At 48.3% G+C, this 21573-nt stretch overlaps 1 pseudogene; it reads right to left on the minus strand.

Annotated features, from left to right (window-relative positions):
* Window positions 1-263: 263 nt before the first annotated feature.
* Window positions 264-856, minus strand: LOC114215851 (large ribosomal subunit protein uL22 pseudogene; annotated as a pseudogene).
* Window positions 857-21573: the final 20717 nt, after the last annotated feature.

The raw sequence follows: 21573 nt of genomic DNA on the forward strand, positions 1-21573 counted from the left end.
GGTCATGGCCTGGCAGGCCCGTGGGCCAGCTGAGGGCTCTGAACCCTCCAGGTGACCGTCTGGATCACAAAGGGGCGTGTAAAGGGCACAATATGTCGGCAGAGCCTTCCTTGAAACCCCCTCCCCCGCCCCCAGCCCACTTCACCTGTGTGCATCAGAATCACCTGCAGGGCTTGTGAAAGCACCTATTTCTGGCCTCATGCCCAGTTTGATTGAGTACACCTGTGCGTTTTATTTTTTATTATTTTAATTTTTATTTGCCTTTACTCTGTGTAGAATTTACTCCCAGGCCTAAGTTTTTGTTTCTTCAGTTTCTCCTGGGATATCTTTTTCTTCTGTGCAACCTCCTCTTCTGGTTTAGGAACAATCTGCTCTTTTTCAGTAAGGATCATCTCAATGTGGCAGGGAGAGCTCATGTATGGGTTAATCTGACCATGGGCCCTGTACATTCTACGCCACATCTTGGGGGCTTTGTTCACCTGGATGTGCTCAATGACCAGAGAATCAGCATCTAAACCCTTAAGTTCAGCATTACTCTCTGCATTTTTAAGCATATGCAGTAAAAATTCAGCGCTCTTCTTGGGCCACCGACCCTGTGTCCAGCCCCACTATTTGGCCTGGGCACACCAACCAGCTCCACCATTGTAGCGATGGAATGGCACACACTGCTTCTGTAAAGTGACGTCTTTCAGATACTTGGTGGCTTTTCAGATACGCATACCCTTGATGGCCTGGGCAGTTTCACGTGTGTTCTTAAAGTGAACGCGAAGATTTGAACCTCTTGATTTACATGATTTCGTAGGGTTTTCTGGGTCAAGCGAATAGCGAACCATTTTCAGAGGTCACCTCAGGCCGCTTAGGGGAAGAGGAAGAGCAGTGGCTCCTGGGGGAATTCCCAGCTGTGCGTTTTAACTCATTCTTAGATGCTGCCGCTGATCCAGGGACCACACTTGGAGAACCACTGAACTAGGGAGACAGCGGTCATGATGGCCTGGCTGTGTGAGGCCCCCTCTTGGAGATTCCGACAATGGCTCTGAGGCAATCTCATGCCTGGCCTGGCCCGGGAGCTCCTCCTCCCCTTGGTCACGCTGAGGCCAGAAGCCAGGAGGCGGTGATGTTGGGCAGACGAGGAACGGGAGTCTACGAACTCCAGTGTATTGGGTCGGGTGATACCCAAGGCTGGACGGGCACAGTCTGTAGCTAAGGAAGTCTACACACTAGTAGTCACAGCGATAGCAAAGTCCAGGGAGAAGTGCAGGGCTCAAACATCGAGAAAGTCTTCAAAATAATGGCCGGTGAGGTCTGGGGACTACATAATTTGGGGTTGCGACACTGATGAATGGGGATCCCATCACCAAAACGGGTCCTTGAGTGGAAGGATTTGATATTCTTTTTTTTTTTTAAGATTTTGTTTATTTATTTGAGAAAGAGAGAAAGCGGGAGATCACAGAGGGAATGGGAGAGGGAGAAGCGGACTCACCGCTGAGTGGAGAGCCCGATGCAGGGCTCGATCTCAGGACCCTGAGATCATGACTTGAGCCAAAGGCAGACGCTTAACCAACTGAGCCACCCAGTCGCCCCCAGAAGGACTTGATATTCTGTATGCTTTACACTCTGGGTGCAAAAGCAGCACAAGGCAACCACTGCCCCGTGCTCATAGGGGAGCGAGTAAAACTGAAGGCAGAGACAGGAGACCGTGGGGGTGCTCTGCTCCTGATGGGGCTGAGGCAGAGGGGCTCAGAGTCCCATGAATAACTCTGGCAGAGCCATGTGCAAGTATCCATGTGATTGACATGTGCTTGTTGCCAGGGGAAGCCTAAAAAGAATTTTTTGTATACAAGACGCTTAGTGATGCAAGAAATTGATCTCAAGAAACCATTTTGGTAGAAAAGTCTGACATCGATGGCTTTTGCACAGTGTAGACAGTTAGCACTCAGCCCTGTCTTGGGTTGATCTAGAACTGGCCACTGCTTTGTATCTGCTGGGTCTGTCCCAACCCTGGAAGCATCCCCTTCATTCACTTTGGAAATTGTACTGTATTCTTCTGCAAAATGACTAAGAGCAAGCAAGCTGGCAAAGCTGAGGTCAAGAGTGGTTAACTATCTCCCCGCAGTACACAGTGAAGCGCTGGCTGAGCCCCGAGCCTCTCCCAAGATCTTCCGTTAATCATTCAGGCTCTCTGACATTTCCAGACCAAATGAGGACACACCGCCTTAAATGAGGAAAGAATATGACCTGTCCTGGGAGTTACCATTTTTTCTTAAGAAAAAGCCGTACGCTGCCTCATTATAATAAAAAAACCATTCTCGACTCACTGCCCTTCGGTTGGTAAATTGTTCTTTTTTTTTTTTTTTAAAGATTTTCTTTATTTATTCATGAGAGAGAGGGAGAGAGAGAGAGAGAGAAGCAGGCTCCCAAGGAGCAGGAGGCCCGATGCGGGACTCGATCCCAGGACCCTGGGATCACGACCCGAGCCGAAGGCAGATGCTTAACCATCTGAGCCACCCAGGCGCCCGGTTGGTAAATTGTTCTTATCAGAGCATCCTCGTATCATTAGACCGACGTGGGCTCCAAGGGCGCTGGTGTCCAGGTCAGAGGAGGCTCACCCCTTGCCCGAGAGCCTCTAAGAGAACCCCAGGATCTGAATGCTTAGCAGCCTCCGGTGGTAAGCTCGCGATAGTGTTGTCTCTCCTCCTGATGGAGTTTTAATTCCACCGCAAACCCGTATTGGCTAAAACAAGGTTCAGTGATAGATAGGGAGCATTAAGATGCGTAAGCACAAGAATGGAACAGGAAGTGAAAGAATCCCAGCGTGGTGACAGACAGTGACAAATGAGCCAGGCTGAGAAAGTCTCCCGGGACGATAATAGCTTCAACATTGTACTTGTACTAAAAGGGGCTTGGAACAGAATGAGAAACGGCGAGTTTGATAATAATGCTCCACACGTCTCCTTGGGGGGACTTTTGAAAACATTTCTCCTAAGTCAAGAAAGGTCTGCAAAGTGGCATCCAGTGCATCCGCCGGGTTAAGTATTCACACGGGTGTCATTTCGAGAATGTTCTCAGACCAAACAGACATCACTGCTGTCACCAGCCCACTGGGATGGCCCTCAATCCATTTTTGGCTACATTTTGATGACAAGATGAAATCGAAACATCGCTGGTACGCGGTGGCTCCAGCCACATAGATGCTTGTTGGCATTTGCTTTGTGGACGTCTTTCCTTTCAAGCAGGGCCTTAATTCTGTAAGGCCTCCAGGACTTTTGTGGACAGTACCGAAAACAAACAAGAGAAGAACAATATTGGAGTTAACCAGGACGTCTAGTCCAATCTAATCTCTGATAGGTACAGACATTTGGGGGCCTGGTCTGGTGTGTGTCTTTCTAAACCCCGGAGCACCCCACACGGCTGAGTTCACACTCTCTCATAATGTGCGAGAATCACTTTTAAGGAAATAGGAGTCTCTTCCCGAAGGCTTTAGCATAAAGGATGAAGGCAAGGGTCACCTCCTCTGAATATTTTCACGGAAAGTTATTCCATTTCACGAAGGAAGAGCTGGAGAAAGCGCCTGCAGCTCTATCCCGCGGGGTCTGAGTCACTGTTTCTGTCGGGAAGCTGACTCAGCCTTCGTCTGAGGGTTGGGTAGCAGAGAAGAGGCGGCCTGTGTTTTGTATCTGGTCACCCGTTTCACCAGGCATCAGATTCCCCCAAGGGCTTGCCAAGCAGAGTCCTGCTGATGCTGTGAGGGTCGTCCGTCGTGGTTTCCTCCTGCTTCCAGGGTGACCTCTGGTGGGACTTCTGTTTGCTTTCCAAAGGAGACGGGCCAGTGCATTTCCTGTGAAGCTCCAAAATGATACCCCCAGGTCTGAGGCTGGAGTAACTGGAGTATCCCTGTGGGGGAGGTGCTTCCAGAACATGTGAAAGCCACCCCAGGCTCCTGTCAGACCCTCTCCTCGTCAGGGGAGGGTGGGCTGGGACGCTTGGCAGGCCTGTCAGGGAAGGCAGTGTCGGGATTCTGGAAGCTGACACGTGACACGTGCCATGATGTCTTTCATAAGCCTCTGCCTGTGGCAGCCACTCACTTCGCTCCATCCTAAAAATCATCTCTGGTCCCCTGGATGTGTCATATAAACTCACCTTAGCAGGAGGGAAGGACGTTGCCCTGTCATCATTCCCCGCTGCCGCCGGGCCCCCCTCCACCGGGATGGATGGCATCTTCTCTCCCCTGAGACAAGAGAAATAAATGAAGGCCAACCAAACGAGAACAGTGGAGACTACTCATCCAGTGCTGGCTGGAGCAAGGGAGCTGGACACCAGCCTTGGGTTGGGCAGAGACTGGGAAGCTCAAAGGGAGGGTTCCGGGGGTGCCCTGATTGGAGGCTGCTGGCCTGCGGAGGCTGGAGGCGGGCTAACTAGAATCGGGGTGTCCTATCCATCGGGGTGATGGATTAGGGTGCACATTTGGTTTTCTCGGATTGGTGCTAAGTTGGAAGTGGGTCCAAAAGGGAAGCTTGCAGCTCTTTGTCAAGTCCTGGCCATTTTTGCCCAACAGCTCAAGTGGTTGTTGTCTCGCTCCCTGGGCTGGTTGCTAGAGGCAGTGATCTGACCGCCTACAGGACTGACTTGCCCAGCAGGCTGGCTTTCCGAGCTGTCCATGAACGTCCTGAGATGCCTCTCCCTGCCGATGCGCCTGCTTACATGCCCAACCCTAAAATAACTTCTTCCTTAATCAATCTTCCCTCAGCCCTCCCCTTCTCCTTCTAAAACTCCATCTCCAAGTACGAGGTCTTGGTGGCCAACTGCAAAAGGCGACCTGATTAAGGTGTGAGTATGCCTGCAGAGCCTTCCCAGATGACTCTGCATCTCTAAAGAAGATGCTGGTTAAAGCTTACAACAGCTCCAGTTCATGCGAGTTCCGGGGTGTGATTCAGGGTAAGGAACCCCGGTCGTTCCAGGAAGGGAGTATCCTGAAGCGGATAATTATGTCCTGTGTGGTAGGAGGGACTCCTTAATTGCTGAGAGGACAGCCACACTCCGGGGCAGGGCACAAACCCAGGACTGAACAAGGGATTTGAAGTCACCCTGGAGTGATGCAGTTCAGAGGACTGTCACCACACTGGGTTGTTCCCTGGCCTCTCAGGTTGGAGATGGACCATCACCAGCTCTCACCAGCTCTCTCAGGTCACTTCCGAAATTCTGTCCCTATGGCTTCAGGTTCAATATTCTGATGCTCGTGGAGTGCGTGCTGTTCAGTTAAGAGCCCACAAGGGGAATATCAATGGTTAGGAATCTGGGAGAGAAGCTGCAGAAGGCTGGGGCTGGACCACCTTTGTCGGGTCAATAGGATTTCGCGTCTCCCCACTTGTCTTTAATGTGAAAATCATGTCCCTGATGCTGGACAAAGTATGGGGACTACAATAAAAACAAAATTGACTCCTGACCCCCAAAAGCCCACCACGAAGGTAGAAGAGAAAGAAAACAGGTTCATTACGGAACCACATTAAACCGGAATGTGATGAGCATCACAGGCCAACAGCCGGAAGGGTTGCAAAGACAGAACGCATCTCTCTTCATAGCTAAGTGCATAAGTCGTTGACATTAAGCAGGTCTTGCAAGGTGGAGTCAGGTGAAACTTAGGTGCATCTCCCCCTGGGGAAACGGGGTGTTACCTTCCTTGATGATTACAGACAAAGAGATGGCCCCCAGGTCTTTGAGGACACAATCCTGAGTTGTAAGACTGGCAAGGGGTTTCTGCGGCCCATAAAAAAGATTTATGAGCCTTTGAGAAGGATGGAGAAAGGAATCCTGAAAGAAAAAGGAGAGGTGGGGAGTCTTTTTTCCCCTTCCTTTCCACTGGGAGAATGAAACTTCCTATTTTGCATTTGTATTTGCCCTTACAAAAGCCACCCCTGTGTTAGGAGTCGGGGACTCAGGAGCTGGTTTAGGGGACTGAGCCAGAACCCAGTAGCCATCAAGCCTGTGGGATGGCCCCGGGGTGTGGGAGCAGCTCCCCGTTGGGGTGAGTTTCTCTCCTCCCTGGGCCACCAGCAGCCACAGTGAGGGAACAGAGCTTTGCTCTGCGTTCCTGGCTAGAGACACCCGGGGGGGGGGTGGGGGGGGCCGGATTTATAAGGGCTTCTGTCCTCCTTTCCTTCCTCCCACACAGCCCAACCCCCTCCCTGCCCCCACCCTCTTAGATTCTCACGTTTTTATCTCCGATCTTGACGCACAAGATAAGGTTTCTATAATGGAAACTAAGAGCAAGAACGAGTCAGGTGGTGAGTCAGAGCCATTCAGCCAGCAATTTCAGAAGCCTGTTTTGAGGGCTGCCGCTGGGGCTGCCGCGGGAGGCAGGGCATCACAAGCCTTCCTTCCCCCTCCCTCCGAGGAAGGCTCTGGAAGCACCGCCCCTTGTCCTGCTGTTCTTTCCAGGGCTCTCTGGTGGAGTGGGTGTCCTGCAGTTTCTGAAACATGCCCTCCGCGGCCCAGGCCCCTCCGGTGGGTTTCTAGCAAAGCTGTCAGAGGTTGTGAAAAAGATCTCGATTAAATCATAAGGTCAAAGCCTCTGCCTCTAGACAGGTCCTTGGGGCAGATAACTGCTGGTCTTACCTCACATTAAATGCTGACCTTGCTACAGTCTCCTCCTCATTCCTGCTCCTTTGTTCGCTCATTCCCCTCTTCAACAGAAACGGATTGATGGCCAGTTCTGTGTCGGGCATTGCTCCCACGGTGTGTGGACGTGGGACAGCCTCTGCCTCTGCAGGTCCCTACAGAGAGAACAAACGCGTCAAGCTGTGGGGTCTGAGCCATCCATTCCCCCCCCGCCACCCGTCCGGGGTGAGCCCTGGCAGTCACCTTGGCATGTGCCCTGAATCCCGTTGTACCTCACCGGGCTACCCAGAACCCAGGTTCGGCTGCTGTCCCTATCTCTTGAGCCAATACTCAAGAGACGAGTTTTGATTAGAAAGGAGTATGACCTTTGTTCCAGAGGCTGGCCACCTGGGGGGGAAGGCAGACTCTTTTGTTTTTGTTTTTTTTTTTTTAAGATTTATTTATTTGAGAGAGAGAGAGACAAGAGATAGCAAGGGAAAGCACGGGTGAACGGGGAGGAGAGGGAGAAGCAGGCTCCCCGCTGAGCAGGGAACCCCATGTGGGACTCGATCCCAGGACCCTGGGCTCATGATGAGCCACCCAGGTGCCCTGAGAAGGCAGACTCTTGCCCAAAAACCAACTCCGAGGTTTCTGCCTGGCCCAATGATTTTTTAAAGGAATTTGAGGGCAGTTAATCAGTAAAAGGGAAGCAGTGTGGTCTGTAACACTTGATCATGTGCAGACCCAATGGTGTCAGCTACAGATGTTACCAGATGTTCAGAGGTGCGGGGGTTGGGCAAGAGGGCTTGGTGTGTTCTGAGTCTTTCTAGGAAACAATGCACGATCTATAAAGGAAGGTTTAGTTAATTCATCACTCAGGCTAAAGCCACTTGCTAAAGTTGGCTGAAGGGCCTAGGCGGCAGCTTCAACCTTCCCAAATCTTCAGCAGAAAAGACCAGGAAAGCTTTCCTGAAAAATACCTGGCAGATAAGGCTGCTAGGACGCTTAGCTGTGGTCTCGGCCTTGGGCCAAAATCCATGATTCAGCTGTGCTGTCAGGTGCGCCCGTGCAAGGTCAAGGAGCCAACTTCTCCATCTTTTCGGGCACACCCATCCCGAGCATCTAAGTTATCATTAACTCTGATCAGCACAGCGATAGTCAACAACCTTGTATGTCCTCTGTTCTGCTTTGGGTGAATTCTCTCATTGCCCTTGCCCCTGGCCTCAACCCGACTGGGTCACCCCACATTTGGTGGCCCCCCTATCCGAGACCCCACACTGACAACATTTGCAACATCAGTCCTTGCCCTGGCAAAGCTAAGGCAAAAAAAAAATCTCACATCCCCACTGAGTTCAGTTGATAGTGAGTGACTAATAGCCTAAAGTGGTTTAGTGATCACAAGAGAAATTACTGTCTCTACATCAAAACGTTAAATTTAAAAACTGACTTCTAAGTTTTTTTCATGATACCATTGCAATAATAATTAAATACTCTTTGGTGATATTTCAGATTTATTCCTGTAGCCCATGAGTTCAGACTTTGCTGAGTTTAGTCTTTGATATTCGGCTTCAACATCAACTGGGTATTGATGGATTCCCATCCAGCCAAAATAATCATTCAATGCACCTGTAGTCACAGAGTCTACACGGTTCTAAATGACCGGTCTATGGGGGAAGTCGGGGTGGGGCTGGGTGTGAATGAAGGACAGTGAAGGCAAAAATCAAGGGTAACCAAACAGCTGAATGAGTTGTGAGCTCAAGAGCTTGTGTGTGATAACATGAATCTTGCAGCTCACCCTACACTGACCCCCACTTCCTTCTCAAGGAAGGGGTGTCTGTGTTTCTTTTTTGAGACCCACGTTCTGTTTGGTATGGGCATTTTAGCACTTGAGCTCCCATCTTGTCTCCACTCCGACCCTGCGTTCTTTTGTCCCCAGGCCTTCTTTCTCCAGGACTGGGTTCTTGCCTTGTCCCCTAAGTCTTGAAGGGACCCAAAGCCTGCTCTTGAAACCCCAAGCTTGTAGCTGCGTCCCTACTGCCCAAGGCCAGGTTCTATCTCCCAGAGCCTACCCTTGACTCCATTGCATGCCCCCTCCTGAGCTGAGCACCAACTGTCCAGCATGGGCTGGTTCTGCTCCTGACCCGATGTGAACTGAAGCCCCATTAACAGGGGAACAGCCGCCAGACTATTAAATGAAGAAATGTGCTTGATTGGAGCTTTCAGACAAAATAAGTTGGAATTTAAGAAATCTTTGGAATAAATAGGTAAAGGAAGAAAAACATACCAGAGGTACAGACATTTAAAAAATAGCTCTTGGGGCGCCTGGGTGGCTCAGTTGGTTAAGTGACTGCCTTCGGCTCGGGTCATGATCCTGGAGTCCCGGGATCGAGTCCCACATCGGGCTCCCTGCTCGGCGGGGAGTCTGCTTCTCCCTCTGACCCTCTTCCCTCTCATGCTCTCTGTCTCTCATTCTCTCTTTCTCAAATAAATAAATAAAATCTTAAAAAAAAAATAAAAAAATAAAAAATAGCTCTTGTACCAAGCCACATAATACCTGGCCTTGAAAGGATACTGACTTTACAAGTTAACAGGGAGTGAGGACCCCAGGAGGAACCATACCAGCTCATGGGGGAGGGCAAACGGACAGCTTACTGCTACGATATCTTACTTCATCGTGATCATATGTCCAGAACAGTGGAATAGATGTCCAAAAAAATGTGCCATATAATCAAATTAACTGGAAAATTCTTCCACATCTGCCTTCCCAAGGCATGCTCATTAAATTTTGGTTTAAACATTTCCAATGCTTAGGGCACCTAGGTGACTCAGAAGACTGAGAATCCAACTCTTGATTTTGGCTCAGGTCAGGATCTTAGGGTCATGAGATGGAGCCCCATGTCAGGCTCCACACTCAGCTGGGAGTCTGCTTGAGATTCTCTCTCTCCCTCTGCCCTTCCCGCCACTCTCTCTCTCTCTTCAAATAAGTAAATAAAATCTTAAAAAAAAAAAACATTTCCAATGCTTACGTTTTTTTTTTTTAATTTAAACTTTTTATTCTGAAAAAAACCTCAGACATCAGAAAAGTTATAAGACCACAATAAAGTACAATAAACTCCATATACCCTTCCCCTGAGTTCACCGATCTGAGTCATTTTTACACATTGCTTTCCTTGCTCTGGTTCTCTCCTTTCTTTCTCTCCCTCACTCTCCTTCCTCTGTCTCTCTCTCTCACTCGTGGTATCTCATAAGAGCAAAGACATTCTCTTACCGATGGTACAATTAGTCCACGTCAGGGGATTTCATAATAATTCTATTCTATTATCTGACCACACTCCCCTCAAACTTTTTTCCAATGGTTTGAGCATCTATTGATAATTTTAGCTTTTTTTTTTAAAGATTGTATTTATTTATTTGAGAGAGAGAGAATGAGAGATAGAGAGCACGAGAGGGAAGAGGGTCAGAGGGAGAAGCAGACTCCCTGCCGAGCAGGGAGCCGATGCGGGACTCGATCCCGGGACTCCAGGACCATGACCTGAGCCGAAGGCAGTTGCTTAACCAACTGAGCCACCCAGGCGCCCGATAATTTTAGCTTTAATCAATCATTACAATGATGATTCAAAATGCAATGTTCTATAATTCCTTCTACATTTATTAGCCCTTTAAAACAACCCAGAAACTTGCAGATAAAGCTAAGTTCTTCCACTATTTCCCAGAGGTAGGGTATAAAATTATTCTTTCGATGCAATATTCCACCATCGATTCCACATCGTTTCATTTTTTAAGTATTTCAATCCTTGCTTCATCTGGAACTTATTCTGAGTACATCGTGACATACGGAGCCAACTTATTTTCCCAAGTAATGACCTTATTTTCTTAACACCATTTGTTAAAAGTCCATGTTTTCTCCCAATGATTTGCTATGACACCTTCAACAAATTCTAAATTCCTACATAATTTGGGTCCATTTTGGTGTTTATATTTTATTCCATTTGTCTTTCCACGGCCCATAGTCCCTGTTTGAATTCTAGAACTTGTGTAATATGTTGTGCTATCTGTTGGGAGACAATTGTCTCTGGGTTTCCTGCAGTTTTGCACATCTTTTGAGCTGAAGATGCCTTTGTTCTGGCCTATCTTTCAAGGATATACGAATAGCAAACAGTCGTGGATGACAGAGATCGTTTCTCCTAGAAGCAAAGTGCAGGCATGCTTCCATCCATTATAAAAGATCTGCGCTGCCTAAGTTCAGGGTTTCTTCCCTGTCATGCAACCCACCTGGCTCTCTTTGTGTCACCTGTGGCAGCTAGGGCTTAGGAACCCTCCCAGGAGAAGGTTGATAATGCTGACACTCTGCTTTAGCCAGGAGTCTTGTGTCTTCTACCATACCATGAAACTGTGGGAGGCTAACTTGTTAGCTTACAGGTACCATTAAGCACCTGGGTCTAATAAAGACCTCACCAGTGCCGGACCTCAGGGGCAAAAGGAGGGAGCCGTTACTGAAAGCCAGAAAGAGCACCTCAGCTGTTAGGGGATGCAGCCAACCAAGGCAATCTGGAAGAGGGACTTCTGGACTTCCTTCTCCTGCCTTTCCTTGGCTGAATCCAACCAGAAGCCAGAGTGAGGGAGACGTTGATACTGTCCCTGTAGACTAGCGTCCCGGGACAGAGAGCGGAGAGGAGATGGGTGGAGACCGGATCTGGAAGGGCCTGTGGAAACTACCCCTGGAAAAAACAGGAAATGTGGTTTCAGCTAGAATGTTCTTAGAGAACCAGTCCATGCACTTGAAGCTTTTTTCAAAGGTAAGTTGTCAAAGAGAGCCAGTGAGCGTGACAATAAGGGATGTTAGCCACATTTCTGTGTGTCTCTTGATGTAGAATTCTTCCGATTATAGCAGGTCTGGTTCTCTAAATTATCAAAAGACTGGGGGTGGGGTTACTGAGGCAAAGAGAGGATTGAAACCAGAGCTTGTCACCAGGGCTGACTTTGATGTTAGCGCCTTTCTCCCGCTTGTCTTCATAACTCCTCATGAGCCATATTTCTTCTGGAGAAATGTGCTCGTCCGGTTTTCTCATCTCTGCCAACCAGCTGATGGTAACTTGCTTCTTGGTTTCTCCAGTTGGAATGGGGCTTAAGGAGCCATAAGAATGGGGTGGGGGTGGTTTGGTGCTGGGAGACCGTGCCTCAGATCCCACCTGGCTTTGCCTGGGTTTTGTTCCTGCCCCTGGAAAAGGTTATTACGCCACCAGTAGCTTGTTCTTAACAACTCCGGACTACTTTACGTTTCAGATTTAGGCTAGCATGTTATCATGGAAATCATTTGGGCACTTTATTATGGCAGAAAAGGCAGGATTTTTAATATCTAAATGAATCAATGAGAATTGAAAAATATACCTTCGAATAAAGCAAATAACAAAATTCCAGTTAAAAACGGGAATGTTGGGCCTTCCATCAGTTTCAGTCTACTCCAGTGTGACTTCATCTTAATTTAATGACATCTGCAAAGACCCTGTTTCCACATAAGGTCACATCCACAGGTATAAGGGGTTAGGATTTCAACATACGTTTTTGGAGGGTTTGGAGGTCAACCCACAACAGGGCCCAACTGATATGGTGCCTCGAGTGGGCTTTCCTCTCCCTCCAGATTCCCATGACCCCTGTTCTCCTCCACTAGTCCTCCTTCTGGGTTCACTTTCTTCAAGTTGCTCTCTTTCGTGATTTCTCAATTACCTCAAACACTATCCCCCCAAAACTCTTCTTTCGGTCCTGGTCCCATTGCTACCCATCCAATTTTTTTTTAAAGATTTTATTTTGTACTTTGTAAGTGGAGCCCCACATAGGGCTTGAACTCATGGCCCAACCGAGTCCACGTTACCTAAGTAGGTTTAGGTTGGGATTTCTGTGACTTGCAGCCTAAGGCAAGTGCACCACCAGGTTTTCCTTTTGTTTTGTTTTGTTTCTTGTTTCTAACCGACTAAGCAGATGGAAAATAACTAAACACAAAACAAATAAGAAAACCGCTCTCTTGGATGCAAGATGGCCAGATCAGAACTTGAGGCTGTCTGGTTCTCAGTGTCAGGATGTCGATGGGGGACACTTCCACTCTTCCCAGACCCCTGGGGTCTCAGCCCCATCAGGTCTGTCCTGAGTGGATGCCGCAAACAGGCTCCCGTGGGAGGGGCGCGCGTGGCAAGCTGACCTGCCAGGGTCTGGCAGGCGGCTTTGGGTTTGGGGAAAACGGGTCAGGGAACCACACCTGGGGGAGGAGGCAGCTTTCCCAAGCACTGTGAACAGACTGTTGGAAAGAATAGAGACAGAAAGCATATTCATTAAAAAGAAGGCTGCAATTAGGACTTCTGGATAGAGATGAGGACTGAACACAAATGTTTATATCTACTCCCTCCTTAAACTCACTAAATGACAGTAAAGATGGTGAAATATATATTTTTAACTGTATAAACTCACAAGAATTGGAGAGAAGACAATATTGACAATTTTGGAAGCCGAACAGCAGATAGATGAAGGGTAACTTAGCCGACTTCAGAAAACTGGATCCCAAGCCAGTAGTAGGGAAGCAATAGAACTCGAATTGCACACACACACACACACACACACACACACACACGTTTGCACGCGCGCATGCGCACCTGAGCAATCAGCAGCACCAGTACCTTAGGAAGCACGCCGGAAGGTGGGGCAGCAGGTCGGAATTCGATCATTAACCGCACCCCCCCCCCCCCCCGCACAGCTGGGTGCTTCCGCCCTCCCCCACCCCCCAGCTCAATGGCGGCTTCATCTCTGGAGAGGGTAAAACCAAGGGTCACAGGCTCAGGAGACAGCTGACACAACTGGGGGTAAGGTACTGGTTAACAAACAACAGGTGGGCATAAAGGAAGGGTTTCCGCATGAATGTAAGCTCCCACCCCTTCTCCCACCCCCCCAGTCCTCCTCCTCCTGGAGCTTCCCCACGCCTTTCTGGATCCACTGAAGGGAAAACGATCTAAAAATGCCACCTTCTGGGTTTCTGCAATAAAATGGTTCATCCAGATTTCCCTATCTGTAGACCACGGTCACGTGCACAGAGCTTCCAACCAGCTCTTTAGACCCCTCCTCTTAAATCCGAGCAGACAGCCAAGAATCATAATTTATCTGAGGAAATGTGCCATTTGGAAAACAGACTAAGAAACAAGCGACTCAGAAAAAAATGGCTTAGAGGGAATATAGACAACACAGGGGAAGAAGACTTCGGAATACCCGTAGTGGTGTCTAGAAGTCAGGAGAGCAGAACAATCAGCCTGAAATACAAGCTGGATGTGATCATAAATAACGAGTCAGGTAATTAGAAAGACTCTTTGGATTAAAGACATGATGGCAGAAATTAAAAAAAAAACATTAGAGAGTTTGGAAAATAAATTGAGGATTTCTCAAAAACAAAACAAACAAAAAAAAGTAGGGGAGAAAGAATAAAACAATTCGAGTCTGGTCAAAGAGGAGGAACATCTAAATACCAAGAGTTCTAGAGAGAGCAGAGGAAATGGAGGGAAGATGATTTTTTAAGTTTTTAATTTTAATTTTTTAATTAAAAATTAAAAAAAGATTTTATTTATTTATTTGAGAGAGAGAGAGAGAGAGAGAGAGAGAGAGAGGGAGTGCCAGCAGGGGTGGGTTTGATGGGGGAAGAAGGGGGAGCGGCGGAGAGAGAGAGAGAAGCAGACACCCCACCAAGCAGGGAGCCTGATGCGGGGCTCCATCCCAAGACCCCGAGATCATGACCTGAGCCAAAGGCAGAGGCTTAACCGACTGAGCCACCCAGGGCCTGAGGATTTTTTTAAATTCATGAAAGTGTCACAGAATCAAAGGAGAGGAGTTCCCAGATGGAAAGGGCCCACAGAGCATCCAGCACAACAGATAAAAATAGACTCACGCCTGGGCCGATGGCTGAAATAGGTGATGGGGATTAAGGAATGCATTTGTTGAGATGAGCACTTGGGTGATGTATGCAAGTGCTGAATCACTATATTGTACACCCAAAACTAATATAACACTGTGTGTTAACTGGAATTAAAATAAAAAAAAATGGACTCACACTAACATACGTCACCATGAAATTTCAAATTCCCAGAAGCCAAGAGATGATCCTACAAGCCTCTAGAGAGAACGTTTTCCTAGGAAAGACCAATAATCAGAATGCCTTGGGCTTTTCAATAGTGACACTGAAAAGCTCAGAGACCACGGGGATGGTCTCAGAATTCCCAGGGAAAATAGCTCCCAAATGGAACTCTACACCCGGCCAAATGTGAAGCAAATGGGAGACAGGATAAAAACCTAGACATGCAAAACCCAAGAAAAATTTACCCTCCATGTCCACTTCTCAGGAATCAACCTATAGAAAAGTGCCCAACCAAAACCAGGAATAACTAAGGGAGAAAAGGGCATGAAATACAGGTTAGGGGAAGTCACAAAGTCAAGAAGTGATGGGGATTTGAAGATCGTTTTACAAGGATCTTTTTGGCCTCCAGATTATAATCTGCTAAAAAAAAAAAAAAGAAAGAAAACCCAAAATTCAACTGAGTAAATTTGAAGATCTAATTGGCTTTAAGTGATTCAGAATCAGGCCGCAGCCCACCTGGCCAGGAGGGGTGGGGTGCCCCAAGGGGGCATACAAAAGGGAAGGTTTTTATAGGAAGGGGAGAGCGGCAAGAAGTTATTAGCTCAAGAAAGGAAAGGATCATTTTTGGCAAGGTGGACTTCCGTTGTGGAAAGGGCTGGGTGGCGGGGTGTCTCATCATGCAGATGAGGAAGACCGCATCTTCCTTTGCGGGATGGAGAGGGTCCAGGGGCAGATCACCTCATAGGTGCTAACCAGAAAATTCCGGATTAATTGGCTTAAGAGTCTACTCCTGCAGACGTTGAAACTGCATTTAAGTCTTGGCTTGCTGTCCTGGGGGCAAGTGACTCCATCCCGGGCCTGTGTTTTTCTGTTTAACAAATCCCTCAGTAGGTGCCAGAAGAAACCTCTTGAAGATGATGAAATTGCTAGGACATGTCATGTATTTGGTCACATCGAGGGGAGATTTACTAAGCCGAGGGAGATCTGGAGGTTGAATTTGTGAGGATCTGTAGAAAAATAAGCAAACTTGAAAAGGAATGATTAACTCCAGGGCCAACAAGCCAGGGTTATTATCGTGCATGAAGGGGAAAACTAATCACAGCGTATGGTGTGGCTTATGTGAAGATCACACGGACGGAGCACAACAATGTACCAGTGAATATTGATCTAACTAAAATCACTACATGGCTGTGCTGACAGGATGGGGACCCCATCCTCCCCCTCATTTAAGTGCCCATCTGTAGCTGCTGTGAATGCGGCAGGGTGTGTGTCAAGAACAAATTCTCCTTCTCTACAGTAGGAAGTTAACATAGCTTTAAACTGAGGAGCCAACCACTAGCTGTATAAGCAGGCTATTTGGAGGTAAACAATTAGTTGCAAGAGTTCAAAGTGGTTGCCCCTAGGGAGCGGGAACCAGGCAGGGCAGGAAAACCGGAGGATTGCTATTTTTCCAAAACAAGTCTTGTAGAGATCTTTGCCTTTTTAGACTTTGCATGTACTGATTTGATAAAAGACAAAAAACTAGTTCGTTTTTTTTTTTTTAAATGCGCTATATTCGTACAGAGTATTCAGGGTGGTGGACTGGGTTTGGACAGACATTTTGATTGAGGTGGGCGGTAGATAGATTTCACGCACGCAAAGCTCTAGAAGCTGACCCGGTGCCTTCACCGCCATCTTGTAAAAGTAACGCTCAGGTAGTAGGTGCCAGGCCTCTCTGCACACAGTCTTGCCAGACTACTGGTTACCTGACTGCTTTTCACACCTCCCTAGGTGCTGTTTTCTATTTCTGCTGCCCAAACCACATTGCTTTAGGGTCCACCCTTCTTTGTGGTTTGTTTATTTCATTGCAAGGAGACAGAAATTTCAGAGACCAGTCAAGAGGCTTCATGTACACTTTAGTCTCTGATAAATGCCACACCCAGCTGATACTTGGTTTTTATCCACATGGATTTCAACCTTCAGCCTGAAGATGGGACACGTCAACACCATCTACCTCTAAGGCTTCGTGGGCCTGGGCCGATGTTGTCGGCCCAGTGACAGGAGAGGGTCAGGAAGGGGGATGGCCAAGAAGAGGGGCTCGAGGGGCCCAGGAGAATGCCTGCAGGGAGTTCCAGCAAATGGAGGGACTATTTTAACCTGTTGGTAATCTTCCCAGGGCAAAGATGGGGAGCCCAACTCAGGCCCGAAGGGAATCACATCACACTTTGTTTTGTGACAAAATAAGGGCCAAGCAGGGCATTTGTATATAACACTCACAGTTGCTCTGTGCAGATGTGATTCATGGAAGAAGAAGAAAAGGTGCAGTGACCTAGGCTGGCATACCTTGCTTGAGAAAATGATCCACAAATGAGAAATGTCTGCGCCAGGGCTTCCAAGCACCACTGAGGATGTTCCTTAGGAGACCCCTTAACACATTCCCCACCCCCCACCCCCGCCAGAGGAAAATCAGCACATGTTGGCTCAAATAAATGAACATTCTCTTTTCCATAGATTTCCATAGATTCTCAGGGGTCACAGACTGATTTGAACAGATCCAGAGACCAAAGGGCCAAGAGGAAGGGCAAGGATGGGGGGGGTGTTTTGTGGTTGACAGAGGTGTGACCCCCAACATCTCATTACCCTTGTTACAGCAACAGCATGGAGGAACGCCAAACCTTGGCTTGGAGAAGGTGAGATGTACACATGAGAAGTCTATAGGGACAGAAAGAGGCCCATGTTGTAGCTCTGGCACCATGCTTCTGATGCCCGTCATTGCAGTTTCTAGTGACTCATGATGCTTTAGAAATTGCAGTTTCCCCAGGAAAGATTCCTTCGGGTTGATGGGAGGCAGTTCATAGTTTTAAAATAGTTGTCTTGATGACCCACACTACATTTCCGCGCACTTACCAGAGCTAAAGCTGTTGTTCCAGAAGGGCACATATTATCATTAATCATAGTGTTGGCCTGTTTTTACAGTTTTTAATGTGCTGTTACACGATACCAAATGCTGGTGGTTTTTAACCTTGGTTGCTTATTAGAATCCGTGGGAGCATTCAGAAAAAAACGGATGCCCGGCCTGCAACCCCAGAGTTCTGATTCTAGTGGTTTAGAGTGGGGCCCAGGCATTGGTATTAAAGAATGGTTTAATTCTCAGGTGATTCTAAAAAGCAGCCAGTGTTGAGAGACCACTGTTCTGAGAGCTTCCTACAGACATGCATTAAGTCCACAGTGTGGTCCACAAGGCCCACATGATCAATCTGGGTCACCCCTCCCTCGTCCCTTGCTCACCACACTCCAGACACAGGGGCCTCTTTGCTGTTCTCAAACACACCGACCGTATTCCCATCGGAGGACACACGCCCTTGTTAGGGCCCGTTCTGGAATGTTCCTTCCCTAGACATTTGACTATCTTGCTTCCTCACTCCATTCAGGTCTCTGCTCAAATGTCACCTCCTCAGAGAGGCCCTCCTTGGCCACTCCATTTAAAATACCAGCCTTCCCCAGTCTCTCTCCCCTTACTTCATAGCACTTGTCAACATCTGCCATTATGTTATATGTTTACTTATCTGGTTGACATCAGTGCCTGGAAAACAGAAGCTTAATAAATATTTGTTGAATGAATAAGAGAGTGGACAAGGATATATGTAAAATCTTGCAAACTCAGGCTTGAAGGAAGTGCTCAGTAACCGAGTTTCTTTCCCCGACTCACAAAACCCCAGTTGCTTCCTCACACTGCCTGGTGCCATCCTGAGGAACAGTGACCCTCACTGGAATTTGTACCCGAGTCCCAGACGGAATGGAAGTCCGCTAGTGCCATTCCCAAGAAAGAAGCTTCTAGAAATAGACACTCGGTATCTGGTGAGGCCTTCTGATGTGTATGCATGAAAAATTTATAGTAAGCATTTCTGACATTTACAAAAGCCTTTTGTTGGCACCACATATTGCCAAGAGTGCTCTTGTCCGCCATCTTGTGGCCGAGCTGGGGCACTTCCCGACAAACCGTGTGTCATGACCCGGCTTAGTCAAAAGGAAAGTTCCGGCATCTGGGCTTGGCCAGAGCCATTTGGCAAAACACCTGGGGACATTTGACCAGGCCCCGGTGCTACCAATCTTCTTAGGTTCCTATTTTTTAGAAACGGGAAGCAATGGAGGTGACTGCTTGGTTTGGCGGCTTTTGCCGGGGGCCAGCTCAGAGAAGTGCCTAACGGCCCCCTGCCCCAGAGCCCGACCTTGCCTGACCTTTGTCCTCCTATTCTGACATGAACCCAGTCACACCGAGACCCCTATGATTTGGTCTGGGTAAATAAAAGCCTGTAAACTTCACAAGTTTATTAATTAAATTATATACTTATGTTATCTATTAAATAATATATCTTATATTATTATATATATAATATATTAAAACACATTTAGCACAGAGCAGGTGCTTACAAAGTAGTTGTTGAAGGGATAAAATAAGAATTGCTAGCCTTTATAGAGCACTTACTGCATGCCGTGCACTGTGTGAAGCCCAAGCACTTTCCATACATAATCTCATCAATCATGAGTCGATATTCCCGGAACTCCCTTAGTGCCTGACACACAGGGACAGTTGGTCCCTAAATCAGCCAGCGTGGGCTGCCATAACCAATACCACAGAGCTGGTGGCTTAGACAACAGAAATTAATTTTCTCACAGTTCTGGAGGCTGGAAGTCCAAGATCAAGATGCCGTCAGGGTTGGCTTCTGGCGAGTCCACTCTTTCTGGTTTACAGACAGCCGCCTTTTTTTTTTTTTTTTTTAGAGAACAAGGGGGGGGTGCAAACATAAGTGGGGGGGCGGGGAGGAAGGGGCTGAGGAAGAAGCAGACTCCCCACCGAGCACGGAGCTGGACTCGGGGCTGGATCCCAGGACCCTGAAATCATGACCGGAGCCCAAGGCAGACCCTTAACCGACTGAGCCACCCAGGCGCCCTGACAGCTGCCCTTTTGCTGTGGGGAGAGAGAGGAACAGAGAGAGAGAGATGGTGGGGGGGGGGGGGCTAGAAAAGAGGAGGGAAAAGGGGAGAGAGGGAGAGAGAGAGGGAGACAGAGAGGAAGAAAGGGAGGGAGGGAGAGGGAGAGAAATCTCACACTTCCTCTTCTCGGGAGGACACGGCTTCCTTCCCGCGGGCTCACTCCCGGGCCCCTGGTTGCCGCTGTAGGTCCTTCATGCTCGCTGGACACACATGGGTGTGACCTTGGGTAGCTCAGTGGGAGACACTAAGAATTCCGTCCAGGTCTGTAAACCAAATCAAGGACTCAAGTAAGTCCTACCGAAGCTCATTCTGACCAAGAACTAAAATCTGGGCTGAACAGCAGGGGGCAGCTGAGCGTGTCATCTCCGCCCCAAAGTCCAGCTTCGGGAAGGGTTCTTGGCGTCTTCGGTGGTGACGGCAAGGCCGGGGAAAGCTGTCAAACCGAGTTCTGTGACAGGTGGCCTGAACCTCCCTTCTCTCGCTTTTCTGCAGTGAGAACGCCCCGAAATGGGGAGTCCTCATTCGGTGAGTGTGAACACACGGTTCAGCAATGGCAGGGCTCTTCATGCCACTAGACCCTACACTTAAAAATGGCCACATGGCAAGTTGTGTTATGTATATGTTACCACAATTAAAGCCACAGGACAGCTTGCACATTGTCTGCCGTCCTCCGCCAGCGGTGAGGCGCCTGTCTCCTTTCCTCTCCAGCACATCCCTGGCCACCGCTCCCGTGGCTCAGGCCTCTCCCCTCACCACCCCCCCCAGGCCACTGCCCCTCTGGGTGAGACCCCGGCCCCAGCCCGCGATCTTCAGAGCTAATCCCACTGACTCCCGACCCCCCGGAGGAGCCGCCACTGGGACTCCCACTGGCAGCTGGGGCGCAGAAAGCTCAGATCCCTGGGAGCGGCTTCCAGGGCTTTCGGAACATCACAAGGTCCTCAGAGGAGGCCCTGGCCCCTGCTGAGATGGTGAATGTGTTTAACCTTGCCTGTTTCATGCTCGGAGCGCAGGGTTTACCGGTCTCTCCTCCCCACATACGGCCCTCCTTGTGCATCTAGCCCCGCCCGGGGCTGTCCATCCTGGGCTTCGAGGGAACTGCTGCCCCTCCGAAGCTTTCTGGGATCCCCCTCACCATGCCCCCTCTCCCCATCACGTGTTTGCATTTTGCTGTGTGGAAGGAGACCGAATAGCCCCGGGGGGTTAAGAGGCAGGTCTTTCTCCTTGCTCCCACTCGCTTGGGTTCAAATCCTGGCTCGGCCCTCTGCTGGGTAGATAGTAACTGAAGCTGGTTATTCCTCAGTTTTCTTATCTCAGAAACGGGGGGAATAAGGCCTTCTTTAGTATTGTTATAAGGATCAACTTGAGTTAATCCAGGCTGCCCATGAAATGTTGGCAGCGAGAGGCAGGTTTGTGGCATGGCTGCCCATCTGGGCTCTGGAGCCAGATTGTGGACGTGACCTTCGGCAGATTACTTGGTTTCTCTGTGGCTGTTTTCTCCTCTGTTGAATGGGAATAACAACAGTAATCTACATTATAGGACTGTTGGAAGGATTAAGGCTTGTAAGCTTCATGCAATAGCGTGCGTAATGCTCTGTCTGCACATAGTGCCCAAGAAATGTTGACTACTATTGTCTGCCATTTAAAAAACTGAGGCTGCCAAAAAAAAAACTCCATAATGTATGACAAGATGTATGCAAAATGGTCAACAAAAATCCAACCTGGACATACATTCAATAAAGTAATTTTATAAGGTCTAAAATAGACAGTAAGATAAATATTTTAGCACCCCAAAAGAAAAAAAATCCACCAAATTTTTAAAAAATAGCAAGAGAAATATGGAAACAAAACAAGAATAGGTCGATATGAAAACGAGTCATACGTATGTTATAAAAACTCCTCAAAAT

Source organism: Eumetopias jubatus, unplaced genomic scaffold (assembly GCF_037043125.1).
Source record: "Eumetopias jubatus isolate StellerSeaLion01/CBP00866 unplaced genomic scaffold, mEumJub1_p1.0 scaffold_3, whole genome shotgun sequence".
NCBI lineage: Eukaryota > Metazoa > Chordata > Mammalia > Carnivora > Otariidae > Eumetopias > Eumetopias jubatus.